Source organism: Neoarius graeffei, chromosome 5 (genome assembly GCF_027579695.1).
Source record: "Neoarius graeffei isolate fNeoGra1 chromosome 5, fNeoGra1.pri, whole genome shotgun sequence".
Taxonomy (NCBI): Eukaryota; Metazoa; Chordata; class Actinopteri; order Siluriformes; family Ariidae; genus Neoarius; species Neoarius graeffei.
In genome coordinates this window covers 92,129,550-92,151,002 of record NC_083573.1, presented here as the reverse complement: position 1 = coordinate 92,151,002, position 21,453 = coordinate 92,129,550, and positions in this window count along the sequence as shown.

The following is a 21,453-nucleotide window of genomic DNA, read 5'->3' as shown; positions in this document are numbered from 1 at the left end:
TTTACAGTGGGCGCTTTTCTAATATTCTTATGCGGCTATTGAAAAAATGCATGGTTCGACAAGAGGGGGTCACGGGCACCCCAGGACCCCCCCCCCCCAGCTACGCCCCTGCATTTTAATGACATCAACAAACAGAAGAAGCACTTTCTTCTGTTCTTCAGCTCTCTTTTTCCTTTTCCGTTTCAGATAGATATGAATGCCAGATCTCATGGTCGCCACTTTTTAGTGATCGTCTGACGTTAGTGACTGAATTTAGTTATGTAAATTGCAGTTCATATTCTTTTCACACCACAAGGGGGCGCCCTGTGATAGCTAACATATAGTAAAGTGTGACACTCTGAACGAATCAATTTTGTCGTAGATTCTGATATCAGTTCCAGCAAACTTTTTTTTCCCAGGTCTTTCTGTAATGTAACAAACTAAAGAAAAAAAAACTTAAGAAAACTAGATAAATACGATTGGGTAGCTATTGTTGTCAACTAAAAACAGCAGTTCATAAACAGACTTAGGAAAGACTTCATTGTTTTGCAAGACAGTTCTTGCTGACTAGCTTAGTTACGATTTGGTTACTCAGCCACATTAGATAGAACATTTTCCAGAAGTTTCCACATGACGTTTGAGCCCTTTGAGGCAGATAATGAACTCGAGCGATGTAGCTGAGGTTGAGGAACTGTTCAGGAGTTCTGCAAATTGCTATTTGCTGTTATAATTTGTGAAGGAAAAATAACTTCTTACAGAAATACTGTTCTTTTCAGTGTTTCCAGGGACATCGTGGTAGGTTTTGGAATTCATAATGATGATGAAATAACCGTTCAGATCTAGACCACGCCCACTTCCTGTTGGAGCACTAATCAAATACAGATACAGATACTGTGATTGTGCAAGTGTTGGACACTTCACATGACTGGGCTTCAAAGTGCTAATGATATATATATAAGAATTATTATGGCTAATTATGACATCATTGCAAATAAAAACTGATCCATGTAATTAATAGAAGCAAGAAGCCTTTATTTGTCACACATACACTCAAGCACACAGTGAAATTCGTCCTCTGTATTTAACCCATCTGAAGCAGTGAACACACGCATGCACACACAAGTGAGTAATGAGCACATACACTTACCCAGAGCAGTGGGCAGCTATACTACAGTGCCCAGGGAGCAGTTGGGGGTTAGGTGCCTTGCTCAAGGGCACTTCAGCCCAACCTTCAGGCCATGCCTGCCCCATGTTAACCTACCCGCATGTGTTTGGACTGTGGGGGAAACCGGAGCACCCAAAGGAAACCCACACAGACACGGGGAGAACATGCAAACTCTACACAGAAAGGCCCCAACCAGCCACTGGGCTCGAACCCAGAACCTTCTTGCAGTGAGGCAACAATGCTAACCACTACACCACCGTGCCAAATCAAGGAAATGTTTAAAGCGACTAACTGAACATCAGATTCACTCCATTTCATTCTTTTATAGAGATGATGTAACCACTATGGAACCACATAAAAACACAAACATTATTTCTCCAATGACAATACGGACATCAAATCATAATTATATCACAAAACTGTCATTATAATGAGTCACTGCTGCTAAAGAGAATAAAAGAAACTGATTTAACTGGATATCGGAACAGGATAAGGTTTTAGCCCCGCCCCTTTCTGTAATCACGCAGCTCTTTTATGGTGATCATGTTCATAAGGAAAATCTCATCTCATCTCATTATCTGTAGCCACTTTATCCTGTTCTACAGGGTCGCAGGCAAGCTGGAGCCTATCCCAGCTGACTACGGGCGAAAGGCGGGGTACACCCTGGACAAGTCGCCAGGCCATCACAGGGCTGACACATAGACACAGACAACCATTCACACCTACGGTCAATTTAGAGTCACCAGTTAACCTAACCTGCATGTCTTTAGACTGTGGGGGAAACCAGAGCACCCGGAGGAAACCCACGCGGACACCATGCAAGCTCCGCACAGAAAGGCCCTCGCCGGCCACGGGGCTCGAACCCGGACCTTCTTGCTGTGAGGCGACAGCGCTAACCAATACACCACCGTGCCGCCATAAGGAAAATATTTTATATTTTTTAATGATGTTCATGAAAATATTTGACGCCAGGTACCATCTATAAGCTGCAGTTCGACACAATTAATTAGAGATGGAGAGATTTCTTTTTATTGTTTTCTTCCGACCTCATTCCTCTGTACAGATCTTTCATTCTTCCGCCATCTGGTCCACGCAAAAACTCGCCTCTACAGCTAACGCAGTGTTTCCCGACTGGCAAAGTCCGAGGAAAGCGAGCACAAGGGGCTCCTTTCATGGGCTGTGATCTCAAGCTGATGCCCGGCATACCAATTCATTCTGAAGAGAGCGCAAACACACACACACACACACACTCTCACGCTCATCCCACAGAGAGAGAAGTCACAAATAGCTGCCACCAGGCATGCTTAATTGGAAACACATTTGTTTGTCATTTGGTGAACTTTAACGCTCTCCATAAACCCAACTGGCTAATTAGAGTTTGATGGCTACATGTAAATGTGTCATTATTTTGCAGAAAAAAGCTGCAGACACACGCATGCCACTTTGCGCTAGGCTAATTAAATCTATTTTGTCTATGCACCGCAAATGAACCTTGATGAGCGATGTGATCTCATTAAATGACAGTCGAACGTTGGGTGTTGGAGCCATGAGCACACTGTTTTTGTTTTGTTTTTGTTTTTTCGTTATTTTTTCCCCCCTTCCGACAACACACACCTCTGTGGCACCCAAACAGCTGGGATCTGGCAGGCTTGTCTAGCCAAAGCTCGCTAGCTCAAGCATGACCGTGCTGTCATTTAGATTAGAACTTTGACAAAAGTAGGTGCTTTAGAGAGTTCGTCACTAAGGGAAATGAACAAAATCAATGTCTCATGAGTCTTGTTTGGAGGAAGACAGGGGAACGTAATATTTCAACCGTGAACAACTGACAATCTGTTAGCATATGCATACAAACTCAGCGAACGCTCGGTCTGATATGTGGATGTGTGAGTGTCTGAAATTTGCCTGCATGAGTTCAGCTTAATGTGCGAGACCTTCAACAAGCTCGAGAAGTATGGCCGTGTCAAAAGCCGACTCTGGCGCTCAGTCCGGGTGCGTGATGAATCACCGTCGCTCCTGCTGACCTGTGTTCTGACAAACTGGTAATGAAAGTCTTTTCCTTCCTGACAAATAGCATTTTCTCTGGCCTCAGGCGCAGGACACGGCACAAGTGAATGAAAGGGGCGACACAATCGAGTGTGTTTCCTCACACAGACTCGGATTGCTCTGTTGTACCCACTGGCAGCTCGAGGGCCTTTCCAGCTCATGTCTGTTATTCCACTAAAGCAACGTCACATTGTTACTGAATTCAGGAAATGTTTGTACGGTAGGATGGCTCACTTTCACTTCACACCAAAGTTCACTCAGAACGTCATGTCTGTGTCTGTTCACTGACGTGAATACCTCAAAGTGTACAAGTGAAACCGGGTGATTATAAATAATAGTGACTACAACTATGATAAGAAAGAAAAATAATACACACTATTACATAGACATAAGTGTTTTACTGGGAAATACACCACTCATATGTATTTTCATATGAGCTCCATCCGGGACATGGAGAACCAAAACCATAAATCTCTATATGTCACTGGTGAGGAAATCAATGAATTCATCTCATCTCATTATCTCTAGCCGCTTTATCCTTCTACAGGGTCGCAGGCAAGCTGGAGCCTATCCCAGCTGATTACAGGCAAGAGGCAGGGTACACCCTGGACAAGTCACCAGGTCATCACAGGGCTGACACATACCTACAGTCAATTTAGAGCCACCAGTTAAACCAACCTGCATGTCTGTGGGGGAAACCAGAGCACCCAGAGGAAACCCACACAGACAACATGCAAACTCTACACAGAAAGGCCCTCGCCGGCCCTGGGGCTCAAACCCAGGACCTTCTTGCTGTGAGGCAACAGCGCTAACCACTACACCACCGTGCCGCCAAAATCAATGAATTGTTTTGATAAATTTGGCCACTTTTTGTTTGTGAATGTGTCGATATAATCAAAAGAAAATCACAGTTTGGCTTGAAGATATGAAGTTTATCTTCTCGTGTTGAAAAACTCGCATTTTTCATATGAAATACATCACGGATCTGAGTGAGGTATTTAAATAATACTGGCTGGCGTTGAGTGGTCTATCAGATATATCTGATAGACCACGAAAAAAACAGCCATTATCATTATTATACATACACATGCCTTTCGGGTGTTCAACGCAGCTTTCTCTTTCAAAATTCTGTCAAAATCTTCTGTTTTTAACAAAGCAAACCTGGCGGCCATGCTTGTTTACAAATTGTCCCAGTCGCTTGCTAATGTGGAAGTTTTGCATCTCTGATGTGTGGCATCATGTTGTCTTGACAACCATGCAATATCATAAACCATATTCAGTGCTCATTTTCCATTGGCTAGAGTGGTGTAATACATGTAGCTTAAACAATAAGCTAACAATATTGCATGCTATCGAAAAAAAATGAATGAAACCCGCTAGAAGGGGATAGAACACGTTTTTATTCCATTGAAAAAGTGTCCTGTATATATATATATATATATATATATATATATATATATATATATATATATATATATAAATAAGTGGTGCTTGAAAGTTTGTGAACCCTTAAAGAATTTTCTATATTTCTGCATAAATATGACCGAAAACATTATCAGATTTTCACACAAGTCCTAAAAGTAGATAAAGAGAACCCAGTTAAACAAATGAGACAAGAATATTATACTTGGTCATTTATTTATTGAGGAAAATGATCCAATATTACATATCTGTGAGTGGCAAAAGTATGTGAACCTCTAGGATTAGCAGTTAATTTGAAGGTGAAATTAGAGTCAGGTGTTTTCAATCAATGGGATGACAATCAGGTGTGAGTGGGCACCCTGTTTTATTTAAAGAACAGGGATCTATCAAAGTCTGATCTTCACAACACATGTTTGTGGAAGTATATCATGGCACGAACAAAGGAGATTTCTGAGGACCTCAGAAAAAGCGTTGTTGATGCTCATCAGGCTGGAAAAGGTTACAAAACCATCTCTAAAGAGTTTGGACTCCACCAATCCACAGTCAGACAGATTGTGTACAAATGGAGGAAATTCAAGACCACTGTTACCCTCCCCAGGAGTGGTCGACCAACAAAGATCACTCCAAGAGTAAGACGTGTAATAGTCAGCGAGGCCACAAAGGACCCCAGGATAACTTCTAAGCAACTGAAGGCCTCTCTCACATTGGCTAATGTTAATGTTCATGAGTCCACCATCAGGAGAACACTGAACAACAATGGTGTGCATGGCAGGGTTGCAAGGAGAAGGCCACTGCTCTCCAAAAAGAACATTGCTGCTCGTCTGCAGTTTGCTAAAGATCACGTGGACAAGCCAGAAGGCTATTGGAAAAATGTTTTGTGGACGGACGAGACCAAAACAGAACTTTTTGGTTTAAATGAGAAGCGTTATGTTTGGAGAAAGGAAAACACTGCATTCCAGCATAAGAACCTTATCCTATCTGTGAAACATGGTGGTGGTAATATCATGGTTTGGGCCTGTTTTGCTGCATCTGGGCCAGGACGGCTTGCCATCATTGATGGAACAATGAATTCTGAATTATACCAGCGAATTCTAAAGGAAAATGTCAGGACATCTGTCCATGACCTGAATCTCAAGAGAAGGTGGGTCATGTAGCAAGACAACGACCCTAAGCACACAAGTCGTTCTACCAAAGAATGGTTAAAGAAGAATGAAGTTAATGTTCTGGAATGACCAAGTCGAAGTCCTGACCTTAATCCAATGGAAATGTTGTGGAAGGACCTGAAGCGAGCAGTTCATGTGAAGAAACCCACCAACATCCCAGAGTTGAAGCTGTTCTGTACGGAGGAATGGGCTAAAATTCCTCCAAGCCAGTGTACAGGACTGATCAACAGTTACCGGAAACGTTTAGTTGCAGTTATTGCTGCACAAGGGGGTCACACCAGATACTGAAAGCAAAGGTTCACATACTTTTGCCACTCACAGATATGTAATATTGGATCATTTTCCTCAATAAATAAATGACCAAGTATAATATTCTTGTCTCATTTGTTTAACTGGGTTCTCTTTATCTACTTTTAGGACTTGTGTGAAAATCTGATGATGTTTTAGGTCATATTTATGCAGAAATATAGAACATTCTAAAGGGTTCACAAACTTTCAAGCACCACTGTATATAATAGATAGACTAAACAAAGTTTAGAAATATTGGCCACAAATCTACTTGTAAAAACGAGAAACATAAAAAAAGAAAGAGAAAAAGAGAAAAAAGTTCAGTCGGAGTCAGGGAGCGTATTTAATTAAAATGCTATTTTCTTACAGCAAAAATTGTACATGCCTGATTGGCTAAAAAGTGAAAATAAAAACAAAAACAGTCACATTTGTCAACACCAAGCAAGTATATACCCGATTGATTATTTATCATTATTATAAATGTTATTGTTTAATTTACTTGCTTGTTTGTTTAATATGTTGATGTCATGCTATTATTTCACTCACACATATTTAGCAAAATATTGTTATTATGTGTTTGTGTTGTGTTTGTTTGTTCGTTTACTTGCTTGTTTGTTTAATATTTTGAGGTCATGCTATTATTTCACTCACACATATTTAGCCAAATATTGTTATTATGTGTTTGTGTTGTGTTTGTTTGTTTACTTGTTTGTTTGTTTAATATTTTGATATGATGCTATTATTTCACGCAAAAACAAAGTGGCACGCAAAAACAAAGCCCCCTAAATGTAAAAGCCTTGAGGGACAACAAGCATATCCAAATAACATACACCACACGGCTTGATGAACTTTTAGAGCACCCACCATCATCTGAGGAAGTTGATGAAATCGAAGACCTGGTTGTTTCTGCGATCCATAAAGCTTCTGATGAGACCATCCCTTCAATATCAAAAGTCTCGGAGGAAAAGCCCTGGGTAAATGAAAACTTCCTTGCACTACTTGCAGAACGTCGAAAAACGTCCGATGACACCAAAAGAAAAGAACTCTCTTTGCAAATAAAAACCCTAAGAAAGCAATTGAAGAGGGCCTACTTCAAAGAGAAAGCCAATAATATCAATCAGGCTAGCGAACAAAGACTCGTCGAGGAAGAGTTTAGACTAGCTAAAAACTATACAGCTCTTCAGAAGTCAAGGCAGCAATTTATTCAACCTGAAAAGTTGACAGAGCATTTCTCACAACATCTGGGAAAAAGAGATTTCAACATGCAACCTGAGCTAGCTCAACCTGAGAATTACCCGCATATCCTCCCCCCCCCATAGATCTGGAAGCTATTAATGAAAGACCACCCAAGAGGCCAGAAGTGGAGGGCTGCCTGTCTACATTCAAGAATGGTAAATGCCAAGGAACAGATGGGATATATGGTGAGCAACTGAAATACGCTAGCTCGAAGCAATTGCTCGTCTACTTGGTGTTGCTGCTAGGATTCATATGGAATCAAATCAAGGTGCCTAGTGCTTGGCTTCTCTCTTCTATTACCTGCTGTGGCAGCGGGGGCGTGGTCAAGCGCCGGTCTGTGACAGGAGGGCGGAGTCAGGGAAGGTAAGTGACAGAATCACTTCACCTGAGATCAATTAACCTGTGTTTGTGTGTCTTCCCAGCAACCACGCCCTATATAAGGAGAGAGAGAACAGAGGAAGGGAGCTCTCTCCTGCACCAGATGCCTTGTGTGTGTGTGTCTGGGTGTATGTGTGCTTAACCTGAAAAGGGAACACAATAAATAGTTTTTTTTTAACTCAGTTCTGTCCTGCCGTACTTCTGTGCTCCACCCACCTGCTCTGACCTCTACAGTGGTGCTGAAACCCGGAACTGGAGCACAGCAGCCCCATGGAGTCCTCCCCGTTTGCTGAACTGGTCCACGCCCTTGCCACGGCCCAGCAAAGCCAGCACCAGGCGCTACTCACCCTCCGAAAGGAGCAAGAAGAGCGGTTCGAGGCCCTGGTGTTGGCCCAACAAGAAGATCGACAGGCGTTCCGGCACCTCCTCGCGTCGGCGGGGTCCACCAGCGCTCCTGCCGCGGGCCCGTCTCCCCTCACTGTCACCAAGATGGGCCCGCAGGATGACCCCGAGGCGTTCATCACGCTCTTTGAGCAAGTCGCCGAAGCCTCGGGGTGGCCGATGGAGCAGCGCGCGGCGCGCCTCCTCCCCCTGCTCACGGGAGAAGCACAGCTGGCCGCGCTACAGCTCCCCGCCGACCGCCGGCTGGCCTACGCGGACCTCCGCCGGGCCGTCCTCCAGCGCGTGGGGCGCACTCCAGAACAGCAGCGCCAGCGCTTCCGCGCGCTGCGCTTGGAGGAAGTCGGCCGGCTGTTCGCGTTTGGCCAGCAGCTCCGGGACGCCTGCTGGCGGTGGCTGAGGGCCAACAACCGCGACGCCGAAGGAATCCTCGACCAGGTGGCGCTGGAACAGTTCGTCGCTCGCTTGCCAGCAGGAACGGCGGAGTGGGTCCGGTGCCACCGCCCGGCGTCGTTGGATCAAGCAGTCGAGCTGGCGGAGGACCATTTGGCGGCTGTCCCGGCGGCAGGACAGCAGATGACATCATCTCCTCTCTCCTCTTCTCTCTCTCTCTCTCCCCCTCCTCCTGTGTCCCGTCCTCGCCCCATTCCCCCACCGCGGAGGCGGGGGCCGGCTCCTCCCCAGCCGGCCCGGCGCACCCGCGGTGCCCTCCCGTTTCTCCCTTCTGTGTCTGTCTCTCCCCCACCTCAGGTGAGTGAGCCCCAGATCACCGGTGCAGAGGGAAAGCCCGGGCCGGTTTGCTGGCGCTGCGGGGAGCCGGATCACCTTCAACAGCAGTGCACAGCAATGGAAGTGGGCGCGGTGGTTCGGATCCCCGACGCGCCAGAGGCCGCCCTCGATCGGGCCGGAGCGTATCGCATACCGGTGAGTATCCAAGGGGCTACATATCAGGCGTTGGTGGATTCTGGTTGTAATCAGACCTCAATTCGCCAAAGCCTGGTTCAAAACGAGGCATTGGGGGGAGCACAAGAGGTGAAGGTTTTGTGTGTGCACGGGGATGTTCACCGCTACCCTTTGGTGTCGGTCCACATTATTTTCAGAGGGGAAAAATTTATAGTGAAGGCGGCGGTTAATCCCCGCCTTACCCACTCTTTAATTTTGGGGACGGATTGGCCGGGATTTCGGGGTTTAATGACGCGCCTAGTAGAGAGTGGGTCCTGCCAGTTGACAGGGGGAGGTCCCAGTGTCGCTTTGGCGGGAGCAGCTGTCACAGAGCCGTCTACGTCATCTCCGCGTCAGAGCGAGGAGCCGCCAGCTCCTCCTCTCTCTATTGGGGAATCCCTCGCGGATTTCCCATTAGAGCAATCGCGAGACGAGACTCTGCGACATGCGTTTGACCAAGTGAGAGTAATCGATGGTCAAACGCTCCCGCCGAACGCCACCCTGTCCTTCCCTTACTTCGCGATTTTGAAGGATAGATTATACCGAGTGACGCAGGACACTCAAACTAAAGAGCGAGTCACGCAGCTTTTGATTCCAAAGAGCCGCCGGGAATTGGTATTCCAGGCGGCTCACTTTAATCCCATGGCTGGACACTTAGGGCAGGATAAAACACTAGCCCGAATAATGGCCCGATTCTATTGGCCGGGGATTCGCGGCGATGTCCGTAGGTGGTGTACGGCATGCCGCGAATGCCAGTTAGTAAACCCAGCGGCCATTCCAAAAGCGCCATTGCGCCCTCTACCATTAATCGAGACCCCGTTTGAGAGAATTGGGATGGATCTCGTCGGGCCATTAGATCGGTCAGCACAAGGGTACCGCTTTATATTAGTTCTGGTGGACTATGCAACGCGATACCCGGAAGCAGTGCCTCTGCGCAATATCTCAGCACGCAGTATTGCAGAGGCACTCTTCCGCGTCATCTCCCGAGTTGGAATCCCGAAAGAGATTCTGACTGACCAAGGCACTACGTTTATGTCACGAACACTGCGCGAACTGTATGGGTTATTGGGGATAAAGCCGATCCGCACCAGCGTGTATCACCCACAAACGGACGGTTTAGTGGAACGGTTCAACCGCACCCTCAAAAATATTATTAAGAAATTCGTAAGTGAGGACGCACGTAATTGGGACAAGTGGCTCGAACCCTTGCTGTTCTCAGTGCGAGAGGTCCCCCAAGCCTCCACGGGGTTCTCCCCATTCGAATTATTATATGGGCGTAAGCCGCGTGGCATCTTGGATGTGCTGCGGGAAAATTGGGAGGAGGGACCTTCACAAAGTAAGAACGAAATTCAGTGCGTTATGGACCTGCGCGCAAAACTCCACACGCTCACCCACCTAACTCAGGAGAATTTGCGGCAGGCCCAGGATCGGCAAGCCCGCCTGTACAACAAGGGTACGCGCCTTAGAGAGTTCACACCGGGAGATAAAGTACTCGTACTGTTGCCCACGTCGAGCTCCAAATTGATCGCCAAGTGGCAAGGGCCCTTTGAGGTCACACGGCGAGTCGGGGACGTCGACTATGAGGTGAGGCGAACAGACAGGGGTGGGGCGCTACAGATCTACCACCTCAATCTGCTAAAACTCTGGAACGAGGAGGTCCCCGTGGCGTTGGTGTCGGCAGTTCCGGAGAAGGCGGAGCTGGGGCCGGAGGTTCAAAAAGGGACATTGGCATCACATACCCCTCCGGTCCCCTGTGGAGACCACCTCTCCCCGACCCAACTCACGGAGGTCGCCCAGTTGCAGGCCGAGTTTTCGGATGTGTTCTCGCCCCTGCCCGGTCGCACTAACCTCATAGAACACCACATAGAGACGCCCCCGGGGGTGGTAGTGCGTAGCCGCCCTTACAGGCTACCCGAACACAAAAAAAAGGTGGTTCGGGAGGAACTTCAGGCCATGCTCGAAATGGGCATCGTCGAGGAGTCCCACAGCGACTGGAGCAGCCCGGTGGTCTTGGTTCCCAAGGCTGACGGCTCGGTCCGGTTCTGTGTGGACTATAGAAAAGTCAACGCGGTGTCTAAATTCGACGCGTACCCAATGCCTCGTATTGATGAGCTGCTCGATCGACTAGGCACAGCTCGCTTTTACTCGACACTGGATTTGACGAAGGGATATTGGCAGATCCCCTTGACTCCATTATCCCGGGAGAAAACGGCCTTTTCCACACCGTTCGGCTTACACCAGTTCGTCACACTTCCGTTTGGGCTGTTTGGGGCGCCCGCTACGTTTCAGCGGCTGATGGACAGGGTCCTCCGGCCCCACGCCACCTATGCGGCCGCGTACTTGGACGATATTATCATTTATAGTAATGACTGGCAGCGGCACCTGCAACACCTGAGGGCCGTCCTTAGGTCGCTGAGGCGGGCGGGACTCACTGCCAACCCAAAGAAGTGTGCAATTGGGCGGGTGGAAGTACGGTATCTGGGCTTCCACTTGGGCAACGGGCAGGTGCGTCCCCAAATTAATAAGACAGCAGCGATTGCGGCCTGCCCGAGGCCCAAGACCAAAAAGGGGGTGAGACAGTTCCTGGGGCTGGCTGGCTATTATCGTAGGTTTATACCTAATTATTCGGACGTCACCAGCCCGCTGACTGACCTCACTAAAAAGGGGGCGCCAGATCCGGTCCAGTGGACGGAGCAGTGTCAGCGGGCTTTCTCTGAAGTAAAGGCTGCACTGTGTGGGGGGCCACTTTTACACTCCCCTGACTTCTCTCTCCCTTTTACGTTACAGACGGATGCGTCGGACAGAGGGCTGGGGGCCGTTTTGTCCCAGCAGGTGGAGGGGGAGGACCGCCCGGTCCTGTACATCAGTCGGAAGCTGTCAGTGCGTGAGGGGCGCTACAGCACGATTGAGAAGGAGTGCCTGGCGATCAAGTGGGCGGTCCTCGCCCTCCGTTACTACCTGCTGGGGCGCCCTTTCACCCTCTGTTCGGACCACGCGCCCCTCCAGTGGCTCCACCGCATGAAGGATGCCAACGCGCGGATCACCCGTTGGTATCTGGCACTCCAACCCTTCAACTTCAAGGTGGTCCACAGGCCGGGGGCGCAGATGGTCGTGGCGGACTTCCTCTCCCGTCAAGGGGGGGGGAGTCGGCTGCAGTCGGGCGGTGGGGGTATGTGGCAGCGGGGGCGTGGTCAAGCGCCGGTCTGTGACAGGAGGGCGGAGTCAGGGAAGGTAAGTGACAGAATCACTTCACCTGAGATCAATTAACCTGTGTTTGTGTGTCTTCCCAGCAACCACGCCCTATATAAGGAGAGAGAGAACAGAGGAAGGGAGCTCTCTCCTGCACCAGATGCCTTGTGTGTGTGTGTCTGGGTGTATGTGTGCTTAACCTGAAAAGGGAACACAATAAATAGTTTTTTTTGAACTCAGTTCTGTCCTGCCGTACTTCTGTGCTCCACCCACCTGCTCTGACCTCTACACCTGCTTATATAAGAAAGGATCAAGGACCCTTGCAGAGAACTACCGTGGCCTATCTATTGTAGCAACTTTGTCCAAGCTTGCATCGATGATAATTACACAAAGAATAAGAGCAACCTACGAAACTATACTGATGTCAACACAATTTGGGTTTCGACAAAATAAATCAACCTGCGATGCAATCTTCATTCTGCGAAGCATAACAACAATGGAACGCCGACCTCTCTTTTTATGCTTTATCGACTTAAAAGCTGCATACGACTGGGTTCCACGTGAGGCATTATTTCGCATCCTAGAGATCCGCTTGAAGTGTCCTACACTAATCTCTATACTACGAGCCTTGTACACTGGTACAAAAGCTTGCATCAAACATACTGCAAGGTATTTCGATACATTTGTGGGTTGTAGACAAGGAGCTCTTGAAAGCCCATATCTCTTTAACATCTACATGGACTTCGTAATGAGATGTGCTAAACATGAAATCCTTAGCCAGTTACAGATGTCCTACAAGAAGACAGAAACCATGGCATTTAATGTAGAAGAGGACGTAAAGGAAAAGGAGAGTCTAGTAACAGTCAATGGTGTTCCATTGAAGAACGTGACACAATTTCGTTACTTGGGACACCTGGTGACCAACAGTGGCAACACGTCAACCTTCCTCCACCAAAGAATTGCGTCAGCATATGAAAAGTGGAACCAGTTGAAGACTGTCCTTACTGATCATGAAATCTTTCTTACTACACGAATAAAGATCATTGTAGCTCGTGTCCGCTCAAGACTCCTCTATAGCGTGCAAGCGTGGGAACTAACAACAACCGAAATGAACAAGCTGGAGACAATATGGAACGGATTCTTGAGGAAGATGGTATCTGGAGGTTATGTGCGTAAGAATGCCCCACCAAGGAGTAAACGTAAGAAAGATGTGGACCCAGCTTCTCTTGTCCAGGGCGAACTCGACTGGTCCTACAAAATCACAAATACCAAACTTAAGGAAATAACTAACACCCAACCCATTCAGAACTTCTGTTGGAAACAACACCTCGAATATACTGCTCATATCTGCAGAATGTCGAACGATTCTCTTCTCAAGAGAGTCCTATTTGACAAGAGAAGATCATCGAATAAAGCAGAGAGCATTCTTAGCATGGACCGACACCAGATATTAAAGCTAATGCTAAATAGAAATGGCTTCATCCAGCTGTTGGACGATTTGCCACCCCCAAGCAGCTGAGCCCCAAGGCCGTGCTGGTGCCAAGCGGGAAAAGATGATGATGATGATGATGACTCACGCATGTTTCACCAAATATTGTTATTATGTTTGTTTGTTTGTGTGATAGATTAACGATCTGCCCAGGATGTACCCCACCTCCCACCCAAAGTCACCTGGGATTGACTCCAGCTTCCTCTGTGACTCTGACGAATAAGCGGCATAGATGATGTACGCTACCGTTCAAAAGTTTGGGGTCACCCAGACAATTTTGTGCTTTCCATGAAAAGTCACACTTTTATTTACCACCATAATTTGTAAAATGAATAGAAAATATAGTCAAGACATTTTTCTGGCCATTTTGAGCATTTAATCGACCCCACAAATGTGATGCTCCAGAAACTCAATCTGCTCAAAGGAAGGTCAGTTTTATAGCTTCTCTAAAGAGCTCAACTGTTTTCAGCTGTGCTAACATGATTGTACAAGGGTTTTCTAATCATCCATTAGCCTTCTGAGGCAATGAGCAAACACATTGTACCATTAGAACACTGGAGTGAGAGTTGCTGGAAATGGGCCTTTATACACCTATGGAGATATTGCACCAAAAACCAGACATTTGCAGCTAGAATAGTCATTTACCACATTAGCAATGTATAGAGTGGATTTCTGATTAGTTTAAAGTGATCTTCATTGAAAAGAACAGTGCTTTTCTTTCAAAAATAAGGACATTTCAAAGTGACCCCAAACTTTTGAACGGTAGTGTATGGATGGAAGTTTATTTGTTTGTTTGCTTGTTTGTTTAAGACATTCTCTTTTGACAGATGTGAGTGGCTAAACCTATGAGTGAGTGAAATATTACCATAACACCAAAATAATACCAAACAATAAATAAATTAGGATATGTTCACATTACAAGCCTGATTGTTCAAGTCATTGTTCAATTTTTGGCTCAGGCTGGATTTTCCCAACATGAAGATTCACAATAATAATTACAAGTGATCTGGATCTAACTGTAAGGTGAACACATCTGTCCTCCGAAGACTATTCATGGTATTGAAACTGACTAAATGGATGCACAAGTAGCTGATGCATGCAGCTCATTTTGCTCTGGAGGACAATAAACAGTCCATGATCAGGTCAAGGAGGTGAAAAAACCCAGACGGTGAGCTTTTACTGTTTTCGCAGCTACTGTAGCTTCCCTCTATTGTGGTTTTGCCACGCTACCGGTGCTGCTGATGAAGATGGCGCTCAGCCACATTAACTACCGATCTGACCATTCCGAATCAGATACATATCCGATTTCGAACCACACATGAAAGGCTAGGTTCAGACTATCAGTCCAAATTTGATTTATGTGCATATCCATTTGGAACCTGATCCTATGTCTGAACAGCCAAAATTCACATCAGATCGAATTTTTATAAATTCGTTACAAACCACATGCATATGTGCTTTGAAATACAATTCAAATAACATTTTTGCAAATGCATTTAGGTCTGACTGCTCTGATCGGATTTCATGAGTGCTTTTTTTTGTATACGTCTGCGACATTTGACGTCACGTAAAGTTCATCTTTTCATCACACGTATGGCCCATCCTATAATCACGGGCACATTTCAAGTGTCAACTCTGTTAGCCAGCATCAACTCTGTTTTCGTTCAACTGGGAAATCGTTATCGCTAAACAGAATTGACGACAACAGAGTTGACGTTCTTCCACCATTTTGTGTCTTAACTCCACATGCTGACCTCAAACTAGCGACCACACGGCATGCATAAAAACAGCATTTTATGGATTTTAATCACATTATTGCTTTTTTTTAAATGAGTGAGAGATTCACTCTGATATCACAATAACAGATTTGACAAATAATTAATCTACTGTTGGTGTAAAATCCTCAACCTTTTGTTCAAATTAATGAGAGAAGAAACAGAACATACCTCACTGCCTTTCTGAAGTTTCCCTCTAGAGGAAGTGACATCTCTTGGTGCAGGTGTCATGCATATTATTAAAAGTCTTTGTGGATTTTATGCGGTTTTACAACACAGTTAACAGAGTTGACAAGAACATTGGGACGGATAAGACATATCTATTTTTTATGACTGAAATTTCACATAATACAGACTTTCTGTCCAATTGATTTTCTCATCTCATTATCTTTAGCCGCTTTATCTTGTTCTACAGAGTCACAGGCAAGCTGGAGCCTATCCCAGCTGACTATGGGCGAAAGGCGGGGTACACCCTGGACAAGTAGCCAGGTCATCACAGGGCTGACACATAGACACAGACAACCATTCACACCTACGGTCAATTTAGAGTCACCAGTTAACCTAACCTGCATGTCTTTGGACTGTGGGGGAAACTGGAGCACCCGGAGGAAACCCACGCGGACACGGGGAGAACATGCAAACTCCACACAGAAAGGGCCTCGCTGGCTACGGGGCTTGAACCCGGACCTTCTTGCTGTGAGGCGACAGCGCTAACCACTACACCACCGTGCCGCCCCCAATTGATTTTAAAACAGTTAATAGAATAAGGTGGGGTTTACATTAGACCGTATCAGCGGATCATCAGATTAACGTTTTTAAAACGATTCGCGTGCACACAGCAACGCCAATACACGGATACGCTCGGCTCCGCAGGCATCCTGCACTCCAAATCACTCCGCCCTGAACAGCGAGTGCCCTCTGGAGGGTGCACACTCCGGCCCTGCACATCTCACAGAGCGCGTGAGTGAAGCGCACGAGTAGTGATTCGGGACTGAGCCGCTGTGTGTGTGATCCCAGTGCATATCAGGCATGCGCGTCACTTACCACTAGCAAGTGGAAGGATGGCAAGCCTAAAGACAATCATAACTACACAATGGGCAGTATTTGCATCAGTATTTGCAGTATTTTCATACTTTTATACTCTTTAATGAAAGGTGATACAAGGCGGAAGTCCGCGCCGTTTTTCAGCAGTCGCGTCATATGACCAACGCCAGCGAATCAGGAAGGTGGATGTCACAGTGACGTTGTCCAATGACGACGCCAGCTAGAGCTCAGCACAGCGTATCCGCATATTCTCAATGTTTACACAGCACCGGACCAGACACGATCTGGATTGAATACGTGGACCCTGGCGGATTCCCGTTTCCAGGCGTTTTAATGTAAACGGACAGTGCATCCGCGAAGAAAATGAGACAGATACGGTCTAATGTAAACTTGGCCTAAGCCCCCCAAAAACCCAGATCATTAGACTGAATCACTTCATGTTTATTCGAGTTGAATGGATGAATCAGGAGTCGAAGATGGCCAATAATGTGGGGGGAGGGGTGAGAGTAATTTAGTTAATGTTTTATGGAAACATTGGGTCTAAAATGTACATCAAGCATCGCTATTCGTGAACGTTTGTCATAATTGTTCAAAACTGATTCATTAAAGATTTCTTTTGTGGAAAATAACAAAAGGGTTATCTCAGAGATGCGAAATGTTCCCTGGATTCTAGAATGACCCATATGGGAAACATGCTAGTTTGGTGGTGCATGAAATAAAGCACAGTAGGCGAGCTTCCTCAGTGTCTGATGCTGTCTGATTATTTTTATAAAACCTGTACTGTTGCTCCACATTGCCACATACAGTAGTAAATAAGCTTATTTCATTAACCTCTGTTTTTGTTAGTTTGTCAACTACTTCTAATTTTGGCCACGTCATTACTATAGCAAGCACTGTGAATAAGGCTGAAAATGAGGACTGCTACATGAAAACATGGATCAGATCGGATCGCATGCAATATACAGGGTGTTTCAAAAAATTTGATATCATTTCACAATCCAATAACTTTGCCAATTCTTGTTCAACTGACCTCAAATTTTAACAGCATGTGTGGAAACAGGTCAAAATTTTATATTTAATGTTTTTTGTTTTTATCTTTTTAGGCATAGAAATGCCATTCACTGGAAAAGAAAAGGCATATTGCTCCCCGGGTGCTCTGGTGTGGCTGCCCACTGCTCTGGGTGTGTGCGTGTGTTCACTGCTTCAGATGGGTTAAATGCAGAGGATGAATTTCACTGTGCTTGAAGTGTGCATGTGACAAATAAAGGTTTCATATTGTGTGTTAGAGTACGCTCAAACACAGTTGAACAATATGCGGCACGGTGGTGTAGTTGTTAGCGCTGCTGCCTCACAGCAAGAAGGTTCTGGGTTCGAGCCCCATGGCCGGCGAGGGCCTTTCTGTGCGGAGTTTGCATGTTCTCCCCGTGTCCGCGTGGGTTTCCTCCGGGTGCTCCGGTTTCCCCCACAGTCCAAAGACATGCAGGTTAGGTTAACTGGTGACTCTAAATTGACCGTAGGTGTGAACGTGAGTGTGAATGGTTGTCTGTGTCTATGTGTCAGCCCTGTGATGACCTGGCGACTTGTCCAGGGTGTACCCCGCCTTTCGCCCGTAGTCAGCTGGGATAGGCTCCAGCTTGCCTGCGACCCTGTAGAACAGGATAAAGCGGCTAGAGATAATGGATGGATATAGGGTTAGTCAAAATTATGTTAACACTTAAATGGTAGAAACCAGTCGGATCTGTAATGGAAGTTCATCAATAGCGTACTGCTGCACCATCTGTAACTGGACGTCTGACATCACTGTTGGGGTGTCAAAAAAGTAGAGCCCAATTACGCCAGCAGCAGTCACGGCATGCCACACATTCAGGAGAAAAATAATCCATAAGTGTTCACATAATTTTGACTAACCATATATATATATATATATATATATATATATATATATATATATATAAATAAATCAGTTTAGATCAGATTCAGATCAGATTTGCAAAAAAAAATCAGCTTTGAATTGACAGTCTGAACAGAGCCAAAGTGACTCAAATCTGATTTGAAAAGATCATAATTCTGTATTCACACAGCCCTGAAAAAAAAATAGAATAATAATCAGATCATTTACTCCTAGAGTTCTCCTGAAATGGACCAGTGTCTAAAGTTTATGAAAGCAAGAGCTAAAATATCTATAAAATTAAACTAAAATCAAAAATACTATCTTTGAATAGCAATATCTAAAATCCACTGACACTGGAGTGGAGTGTCGCTAGCTTTTCTGGTTTTTGGTCTTGAGAGAATAGTACAAACTCACAGGGCACGAGGTGAATCGGTCTTAAGCACTGATCTGTCACTGTTTTCTTTAAGATTAAAGCAGCGGTGGAGCGAAATGTCATTTAGGCAAATGCCACCCTAACGGATTTGCTGCACTGTTTGTCTTCTTAAATCTACAAGTGAAGAGCTGACAAAAGAACCCTGAGCACATGAATAAAACAGGCTTTTATTCATGTTCTCAGACGGACACTGAGTGAAAGAGAGAGAGAGAAAGCGAGAGACAGGTAGGAAGGGGTGGGGGGAAACATCTCCATGTCATCACCATCTCATAATCAGCGGGAATCCATGGAAATTCGATTTGAGCCGATGGTGGCAATCGCAGTCATCTGCGCTGAGGCTTTTTTCCCTTCTCGCTTGATGAGACTTTCGGCATTCTGTCAGCGAAGCCCCTCCTTTCACAGCCGTATTAACAGCAGCCTCGTTCACATTCACTCCCTCTGAGCCTGACAGGCCCGAACAACCCATCTACTGTTAACCAGAATGCCTGCCTTCCTTACCTTACACACACACACATACACACTTTAACGACATACACATGTGCAGAATAAGAAAACCCAACCTACATCTATGCCTCGATGAGAAAGCACGCCTGCCAATTTACTTAAACAAACTCTCCACTAACGTGCACTTGTGTAGCGTGTAGCATGTAGTGTGCTAACAACCCTGGTGCTCCAATCAACATAATGCATTAAGAGTGACAAATCTTTAGTGTATACTGCTACAGTGTGATTACGGTGTATGAGGAATATAATACACACTCGCAATCGAACCACAGCCGAACTAAGGCCCTGTTTACATTATTTCGAATCAGCGGATCATCAGATTAACGTTTTTAAAACGATTCGCATACACACAGCAATGCCAATACACGATTCGCATGCACACAGCAACGCCAATACACGGATACGCTAATCACATGACTAATTAGACGGCACGTCACATGATCCCAGTGCATATCGGGCATGCGCAAGTCACTCACCACTTGCAAGTGGAAGGATGGCAAGCGAACACCTTCTCCAGCAAATAAACACACCTGGCTGTGATGTTCATGTTCTCACTGAGCTTAAGCGCCTGAAGGAGGTTGAAATGTGTAAATAAACCTCAGTGCGGCTCAGCGCTTCCTCCTGCGCTCCAAATCACTCCGCCCTGAACAGCGAGTGCCCTCTGGAGGGTGCGCACTCCAGCCCTGCGTAGCTCACAGAGCGCGCGAGTGAAGCGCACGAGCAGTGATTCGGGACTGAGCCGCTGTGTGTGAGATCCCAACGCCAGCAAATCAGGAAGGTGGATGTCACAGTGACGTTGTCCAATGACGACGTCAGCTAGAGCTCAGCACAGCGTATCCGCGTATTCTCAATGTTTACACAGCACCGGACCAGACACGAACTGGATTGAATACGTGGGCTCTGGCGGATTCCCGTTTCCCGGCGTTTCCCGGCGTTTTAATGTGAACGGACAGTGCATCCGCGAAGAAAACGAGACAGATACGGTCTAATGTAAACTTGGCCTAAAACACTCAAAACGCTTGACTGGGTTTCAACAAAACCTGTAAATTTGAATAAGAATAAAAATGTCCAAGTATCTCTACACCATTACACTTGAAGTGACACCATTTATGAATATGCATGATATGCAAATGAGATAACCCTCACACCTGTGTGACATCTTGACCTCAAGATGTTATGTTATTAGCATGATTATGCAACACAATTGAAAAAGAATATGCAAAAAAAAAGAGAGACTCAAATCTGTTATATCCATCAAAGGAATTACTGACGTTTCTGGATATGTCCAGTTACTGACTGTTTACTGATCTTCCCCACTGATGCTCCAGAGGTGATGAATTTACACTCATAGCTCAACAAGGTCCCACTCTTGCTCATGTGATATTGCTTTTATACAACAGTTCTATAAACCAGAAATTAACACCGAATCAGCGACATTTTAGCTACAATACGGACAAAGATTCTGTTTATTTTTAGTCCACTAGTAGAAACAGATCTGGAAGAATCCATACTCATTTTCTAGAAGCGTTGTATTCAAGACCATGAAAACCAAGACCAAGGCTTTGAGGGGTTGAGATCAAGTCAAGACCGAGACCAAGTCAAGACCACAACCAGACTAGTGTGTCATCGTTAACAGGAAGAAAAATTTCAAACTAGTCATGTTATTGGTCACATTTCAAGCAGGATGTTTTACATCCAATCATAGTAACAATGTTAACAAGCAAATCAGACAATACACAGGCAATTTAGTGAAATCCCTACACATGTGGTCTTGAACAGTCTTGAAATAAAATCCTGAGTCCTCCATATCTGACACTGACACAATACCAAGTAAAAATGCGGTCAATTCCGAGACAAGATCGAGACCTTCAAAAAGTGGTCTTGAGACCGACCTTGAGTATGACAACACAACTTTCTGTCATGAGCCAGCCAGGAACATCTAAGTCCTGATCCGATCTTTTACTCCATTCTCTGGTTTTTCTCTGAACCTTCCCCGCGCTGGGGCCAGCACAGCTGTCTCTCATCAGCTCATCCACGACTATTATACCGCTCGGACCTTCATTCGGCGCGGGATTGTCTTCGCCTCAGGATATGGTTTTTCGCCTTTTGTTCC